The sequence below is a fragment of the Pseudochaenichthys georgianus genome, chromosome 16 (genome assembly GCF_902827115.2).
Source record: "Pseudochaenichthys georgianus chromosome 16, fPseGeo1.2, whole genome shotgun sequence".
Lineage (NCBI taxonomy): Eukaryota > Metazoa > Chordata > Actinopteri > Perciformes > Channichthyidae > Pseudochaenichthys > Pseudochaenichthys georgianus.
The window spans coordinates 28,643,428-28,651,547 of record NC_047518.2 but is presented as its reverse complement, the minus strand read 5'-3'; positions in this window follow the sequence as shown (position 1 = coordinate 28,651,547).

Genomic DNA, 8,120 nt, shown 5'->3' with positions numbered 1-8,120 from the left:
TTGTGTGCGAGTGTGTGTGTGAGTATGTGCAGACAAGCTGAGTGTCTAACTGTCCCTAGGCTTCGCTGGGCAAGCAGACACACGTCCTGGCACTCTGAGAGGATCACACACACTCAGACACACACACTCACACAGACCCCGTAGACAGTGGGGGTAAATCACGGCTGAGGGTGCTTTTCCGTTCAATAATGTCTCGCCAAAAATGACGGGAAATGAGGAGGAAGAGGGTTGAGGAAGTGATGCGTGATCAAGAATAATGTGAACAAGCCTAGCTACAAATACATTCTCCTTATCTAAAACCTATTGATGATTTCATATATACAAGTAGATTCCGGTAAGCCCACCTCTTCACTACTGACACCAGAAACTGCTTTAAACATAAGTATTGATTTCCTCTCAGGAATGACTGAAATGCAAATACTGTTACAGCAGCTCCAAAACTAGCGAGTGATTCACGGCCTTCAGACTACCAGCAACAGGAACCCTGGTTCCCACTCAGAGGCCGACACTAGGAGTCACTGTCAGTTGCTCTCGTTGCCAGCAGACTTCCGCGGGTCTAACAGGCTCCTCTCATGATACATAACCAGCCCTGTTACAAAACAGAAACACAAATTTAGAAATTCACAACCCACAAATACACCTCTTCTCTGCTGCTGCAGCCAAGCGTCAGGTGGCAGGGATCCCTCATGTATGCATATATACATCTACACACACGCAAACAAACATAGGTCTTCTCTGCTGGCACTTATGATGGTGTTGTAGCTATAGAAACTATGATCGACTCTCAGTTTGAGACTTAATCCTCCCACAGCCCATAGATACAGACAGGGAAGACCGGGGCTTCTGCGGATGACAGTAAAGCAGAGAAAACTTGATAGCTCAAAAAAGAAACTCACAGAAGAAAAGTGTTGGAGACGAAAGGAAAGCTTGACAGCTCTAAAAGTGGATTAAAGGAAGTCTGGGGAAGACCGGACAGCTATACACTTCTCAGCAAAGAGGAATTGCCTTGTTTATTTCCTAGGTATTACGTGTCCAGGCGTCACAGTCTCTGGCATGAGTTGTTCAACATGCAATGGAAATCCCACAATTACATAACTTGCGTAATTAAGTAGAAAAAACAGAGTGTGTAGCGCTACCTGTACCTGGCAATACCTGATTTTTTCCTTTCCTACTCTCTCAACCTTGGCAAATAATTTTCTTTCAGATATAGATGAGTTGTGGGGAGTGAAAAGATACATGAAAACAAAAACAGATGGTGTGAGAGGAAAAAAAATATCAGCACGGTAAGAAAAAAGGGTTAAGGATATGTGGGAGACAGCTATTTAGAAAAAAGGAGTCCCCTCAGTCTATTCAATTCTCAGTCTTGCTTCTTTCCTTCACTTCTTCCTCTCCTCTCATCCTGTTGGCCTCAGGCAGGGATCAGAGTTGGTCGGGTCTTGAAATTTGAAGTTTTTCTGAAACACACAGAGATATATAGCAGGAGTGTTTAATAGAGACGAGAGAGTAAATCAAACCACGAGTTGGAGTGAAACTTTCAAAGTAGGGTGTTATAGATGAGAGGCTCATGGAAACACATGGGCGTCAGCCACACCGAAACATAACAAGAACCAAACAGGGATGGTAGAGAAACTGCTTAGTGCTTAAGGCAGTTATATGAACATATACACATGTATGTGCTTGCACAGGCTTTTATTAAAATGTAGGTTGTGTAGGAGTGCTCTGATCCCCGCTGCTGTCTTTATTGTTGCTTTGTAGCCTTTATTTAACCAGGTAAATCCCATTGAGATCAACAATCTCTTTTTCAAGGGAGACCTGCAGCACATTGGTTACACATAAAAACAACAGAACACAAAAAGGTGGAAAGCAAGAGATGTTATCCTGTTGAATACATGTCTGCCTCTTTTTTTTTGTCCCGAGTTATCACGTCATCACTCGTCGTGCCCTGGAGCCTCTGCCTTTGCCTCAGCTGCTGATGTGCAATTGGTGCCCATCCTTCTGAGCCTCTCCCTCAGAGAATAGCCTTAGCTGTTATTGAAAAAAAAGATCATCGGGAAGATCAACTATTGAAAAGGGTATAAAGAGCCTTAAAGGGGCTAAAGCACCGTAATATGCTCCTCATTGACTCCAGTTGATCACATATCAAATTTCAAATAGTTGCCTTTTGTTCACCCAGCCTCTGTCATAACCGCTAGCTTAGGCTTGTTAACACTTGGCATTGTTTCATCGACACATGGACAGCTTGTCACCCTGCTGCCCTCTGTCCCTTTATCCCGGCCTCCCGCGGGCCCTCGCCCCTCTGGCTCATAGCGGCACTCTCCGCCAAGCTGCTCCATCTCTGGCACCACAAAGGCATGTCCCCCTATTCACATCCATTCATCTGCATACAGGTGGTCAACCCATTCAAACACAGGCAGGCACACTTGTGCTTAATAGTGCTCCATGTTTGATGCAGCCCAAATAGGGATTCTTGCATTGCTAAACTTGTAATGAGGTGGTGTTTCTGCTCTGACCATTTTAGGAATGTCCATGGCTGACAGGGTATCAAAACAAGCCAAGGACACACATACAAACTAAATAAAACAAGGTGGCATGTGTATGTCAGCAGGGGGTAAATGAGCCTCCTCCCTCCCTCCCTCCTGGAGTAACACTGTGTCACTATTCAGGCCGCAGGAATCATTAACTGGCCCAGTCAACAGGCACACTTTACTCGTTCGCTCCCTCCCTGCTGCTCTGTCCTCCTTTCTTTCTCCCAGGGACTCTCAATCCCATGCACACACACACACCGGCACACAAAAGCACAAACAAACCACGGTGAAATATTTAACCGCGCTACTCATCTTGCATTGCCTCGGCCATCATTTGTCATACTGTCTCCTCATCTGTCTCCCTGCCTGTTCTCTCAGCTCATCTGTTGTCTCTGCTGTCTTTCCTTCCTTCCTTTTCTTCTGTTCATCTGTTCAGTTATTTCCACAGAGCCCTCGTCAGCCCCTGGCCAGAACTTACTGAGTACATCTCTCCCTGATTACTCTCCGTTCTCTTGTTTTCTTTTCACATTGACTAGTTCTTGAATATCTCCTCTTTTACTCTGTTTATGCTCTATTTCTCCGTATCAGTTCCTGCTTCCCCTGTCTCAGTGTTGTCCTTTTTTTCGTCGTTGCAGCCTTCCCCTCACTTTCGATCTTTTCTTATCCCTGCCCTCCCCAGTCTACAAGTACCTCAGGCAGTGCATTTGCTAGTAGAGAATCCATTATCTTCCTCCATCCTCTCTCTCTTTCTGTCTCCTCTCTCTCTCTCTCTCTCTCTCTCTCTCTCTCTCTCTCTCCATCCCTCTCTCTCTCTCTCCATCCCTCTCTCTCTCTCTCTCTCCCTCTCTCTCTCTCTCCATCCCTCTCTCTCTCTCCATCCCTCTCTCTGTCTCTCCCTCCCTCGTCTCCTCACATGCTCCTGGCCCCAGCCCTATATTCATTAACATAGTGTTAATGATCCCAGATGGACTGACATGTACTCTATGGGGGCGAGGTGTGAGCTGCTTCTTCCAAGGGTGGTTTTTGTGTGTGTGTGTGTGTGTGTGTGTGTGTGTGTGTGTACACATGCATGGCTGTTAGGTACACGTGTGCATAATTGTGTTCATATGTGCATGTACTGTATGTTTATATCAGCATTTGAGTAAGAAAGAGAGTGTTTGCTTCCCTCCAGGCAGAAGATTGCTCGGTTATTATGCTCTGCATCTCTTATGACCTTCTTTCATAAAGCCAAAAATTAAATTGATCAGACTGCAGCTGAGGAGGTCTTAAAGTTCATGCAGAATTTGTTCTCTCTTTGAATATAAAGTGAGTCATAAGCTCCTCCTGTACTATCATTTTGAAAAGACAAATTCAAAATGAGCAGCTCTGAGAGAACATCTTAATCTTGCAGCACTATACAATACAGAACAATAGCTTTGTCATGTGTATTGCTTATTGGCTACAGTAATAATTTAGCACCTTTGGGCCAAGCGTCTCATTCTTGCTTTTACTTGGAGACTCTTGAGTAATTCCTCATATAGAAAAAGCTGCCACACTGCAAAGGCGTGTTGTTTGTTGACAGATGATACATTAATAATATATGATGTGATTGGCTTCTCTTTCCTAGAAAATTTTACATTGTTCTAGAAACATCAGTTACCATGGCATTATACATCACAGATTGTAATGTGTGCACTCCCTAAGCTAATTTAATATGAATCCAGAATTTCCTCACGTTAAAACGTACTAGCTTGCAGTCTTCTTTTACAATACCTTCATATCTTGGCATGTTACTACAGCTGTCATTAGAATAGTTAGATACCATTATTAGGATGGTGTAACCATGTAACCCAAAAACAGCTCCAACAGGCCCTAAACTTCACAGAGAACCTTTAAGAGTAATGATCGTTTATTGTAATGCTGCACAACAAGCATCATTCTCAAAATGTGGAAATACTCCTGTAATGGTTTGGCCTCTGTCCAGTGGCGTAACTATCGCCGGTGCAGCCGGTGCAACGCACCGGGGCCCAGAGCCGGCAAGGGGCTCATGCAAAAAAAAAAAAAGCCCAATGGCATTGACCAGTTCACGCAGTCTTCAAAGTAACCAAGCAACCTAAATTAATTTGTCTGTCCAATGACCTTGCTCCCTTTCATGTCATGTGATACCTTGTGTGACGAGCGAACCGTTTAATCAACCTGTACTGTACTGTATAGCAGCAGCAAGTTCGGTATCATTATAAAAAATGTAATAGCTTGCATTTATAATGTACAGAGCACAAGAGCAGCGCTCAAAAGAGAAAGGACAAGAGAGAACAAGGAGATGTAACAGATAAACTGACAAAAATAGACCGTTTTTTTTGTCATACATCGTCCTCGAAATCGAGCACTAACGTTAGCAATGTTGACATGCAGCCGCAGCCGGAGGCTAACGATAGCTCACCTGCCTCACCACCATCATTGCCATCTAGCTCCACAAGTGAAGCTGTATCCGTGGCCGTGGCTGTGCAACCTTCTTCTCCAGCCAGCCAGGAGGAGAGGCTGGATTTGGCTGTGCCTGGCGGGGGTCCAACAGTTCCCCCATGGCGCTATTGAGACCCCGACGCCAAGATCAAAAGCTATATTATAGCAACCGGTCTATGTAGGCCAACCGGCCCATTCCCCAGAGACAAATATCAAGGAAACAGGTGTAATCCTCTTCTTAGTTGGCTGTGCCGTTGTCAGGCTGTGGTGGTCTGAGGCCAGGGCAGGCTGTTGTTGATAGTCTATGCATGTGGCGCTTCTGAGTGGTTGTGTACGTCCGTGCGTGTGTGAGCGCATCAGCGTGTGCTTATGTTTGGGGTGATGGGGGGGGGGGGCCCAAAACAATATTTGCACCGGGGCCAATCACAACCTTGTTACGCCTCTATCTGTGTTGTTTGGGTCATCTATGCTTCAGAAAAGTTTAAGACCCTATTTACACGGGAACGTTTGCGTTTACGCACCGTATGCGTTTTCAAAAAAGTATTCCATTCACACGCATTCGGCTCAATTAACGTGTCCGTTCACACGAGACCGCTCGACCCGCTGGAACCGCTGTAGTACATATGCCGGCCCTGTAAGTGGCGCTGCTGCCGCCACAAAATATACCAAAAGCAGAGAAGAAGACACCGGAGCATGTTGATCTGCAGCCCTGCCCGATCTGCACATGGATGTATAATAAGAACCTGCAGTGCGCATGTGCGAGATGGTCCGCCATATTTGACAACTACGGCAACTCTAATAGGACACTTGACACAGTGGCTTTTGGCAAATCACAAAAAGAAAACTCGAGAGAGATGAGTTATTGTTATTACAACGTGACATCAACAACTCTTTTTATTGGGTTCTTTTATTTGGGGTTAAGTACATTGTCAGAATAAGTCAGAAATGGATTTAACTTCTGTTAGACAGCTATATGCCGTACATGTTTGCATACATTCACAGTAAATATGTATTCAGTATGATAGCTGTCTAACAGAAGTTAAATTCATTTCTCACTTATTCTGACAATGTACTTAACCCCAAATAAAATAACCCAATAAAAAGAGTTGTTAAATAATAGTGAAGTCACATTGTAATAACAATAACTCATCTCTCTCGAGTTTTCTTTTTGAGTTTTGCCAAAAGCCACTGTGTCAAGTGTCCTACTTGGGTTGCCGTCCGGAGTTGTCCATTATGGCGGACCATCTCGCATATGCGCAATTCTTTCACACACAGTGACGTCACGAGCTACCCACAAAGCAACGCGCGCCATATATATATATATATATATATATATAAATACGCCATTTTCATGGAGGTGCTAATATCCTGGAGGTGCTAATATAAACAGCTAGCTAAAGTAGCCAGGCAGAGCCCACTAGGTTTTTTTTCTGAATTAACGACCGAAGAAATTGCTGCATGTCTTCGGATTACATCTCTGGACTTGAGGGGTGTGCTCTAGGTCGTTACCAGCGTAAACTAGAGCTGTGTGGGTTGTCCGATTGCCTTTACAGACTGCCTGCAGATGTATGGAAAAACGAACCTTGAAAGTGGCCTTCGTCGATTTTGGCTGCATCTACGTCTAATTTCTGGAAACACCAGGTCTCACAATAATATTATCATGCCATTGCATATATGTGGTATTTTAGAGTTGACTAGATATTGATTAAGGCAATAGACTATGATATTCTGCTTGCACCTCGCGTGAAATGACGGATACCGGAAGTACGGTGTCGCACTCGGCCCAATACCCGTATGTGTGTGTGAAAGAATGCAGATCGGGCAGGGCTGCAGATCTTAGTTCTTATTATACATCCATGCTGCAGATCGGGAAGTGACCGTTCTTATTATATACATCAATGGGAGTGACAGACTGTCACCACAGCCGTTTCTCAATCTCGAGGATACTGGCTTCCAAGACAATATTTCAAGGATACTACGTCATCGAGTGCTGCCGAAGTACTGTTCCAATCTCCAGCATACTTGGAATTCCACCGAGGCAGTGTCCTTGGTTTGGGGGAAATTTCGAGGCTGCACATGGGTAGACTTTGCGTCCTTAAAATCCCCACAATGCTTTGCGCACGGACCAATTTCAAAAACCCTTTTCGGAGAATGACTGAACAGACGCAGCACACATTTAAATATAAGTATGTAGTGGCGTAGAAAATGTGTAGTGTTGGTAAATGTGTTACTTTGTTAAATTTGTTACCACCATAAATGTGTTCCGTGAAAGTAAAGCAAGTTCATAATTAGATAGACATCGTGAGGTATTTATTTTCGGTAGTTTATGTTGAAACCGTAAGAGAGAGTGACACACTTGTTAGTCTGTTCCATTCTTCTTCGTTTTCCGAAGCCGTGGCTTGGAAGTATACTTGCTTCGTTTCTGAAGGAAGTGACTTGGAAGTACGCGACTACCAAGCAAGCATCCTCGCGATTGAGAAACAGCCAGTGACAGCCTGTTTATTCTCCACGGTGGACGGCGTGTGCTCCTGCTGTGAATCTCTCCGGTAGTCCACCAGCAGATGAAAAACACCCACCTCTCCGCCTCTTCCAAGGGACGAGGGAACCGTGCGGCAGAGTGTCCGTTAACATTTTTTTTCTCTATATAATAATGTAAGAATAATAAACGGAGCCTCTCTTTTCCTCCCCCTCTTCTGACAGCCCAGCAGCTGATCTCTGAGCAGGAGACGTGGGGAGAGGGAGGCGGGGCTATTACATCGTAATCAGAAAATGATCGTATTCATAGGGCGTACACACGGAGCCGTTTGACCCCCCAGAGCGTTCCGTTTGCGGATCTATTCCCCTTTGGGTCCTGTTATCGTTTGCAGGGTCCTTTTCTATCGTTTTGTTTATGGCCTCGTGTAAACGAAAGGGCTATACGCAAGAGAAACTATGCGGATACAACCCGTATCGTCCTCGTGTAAACGGGGTCTGAGACTGTAGTTTGTTTCCAACTTTGTGGCAAGATTTTGGGGAAGGCATTCAGCATGAAAATGCATCTGAAAACAATGAGAAGGCATAAAGAAATGGTGTGTAAGACCTTGACTGGCCTGTACAAAGTCTTGACCTCGATCTCATCTAAGTAGTCCAGGATGACCTGGAATTCCAACTGCGAGC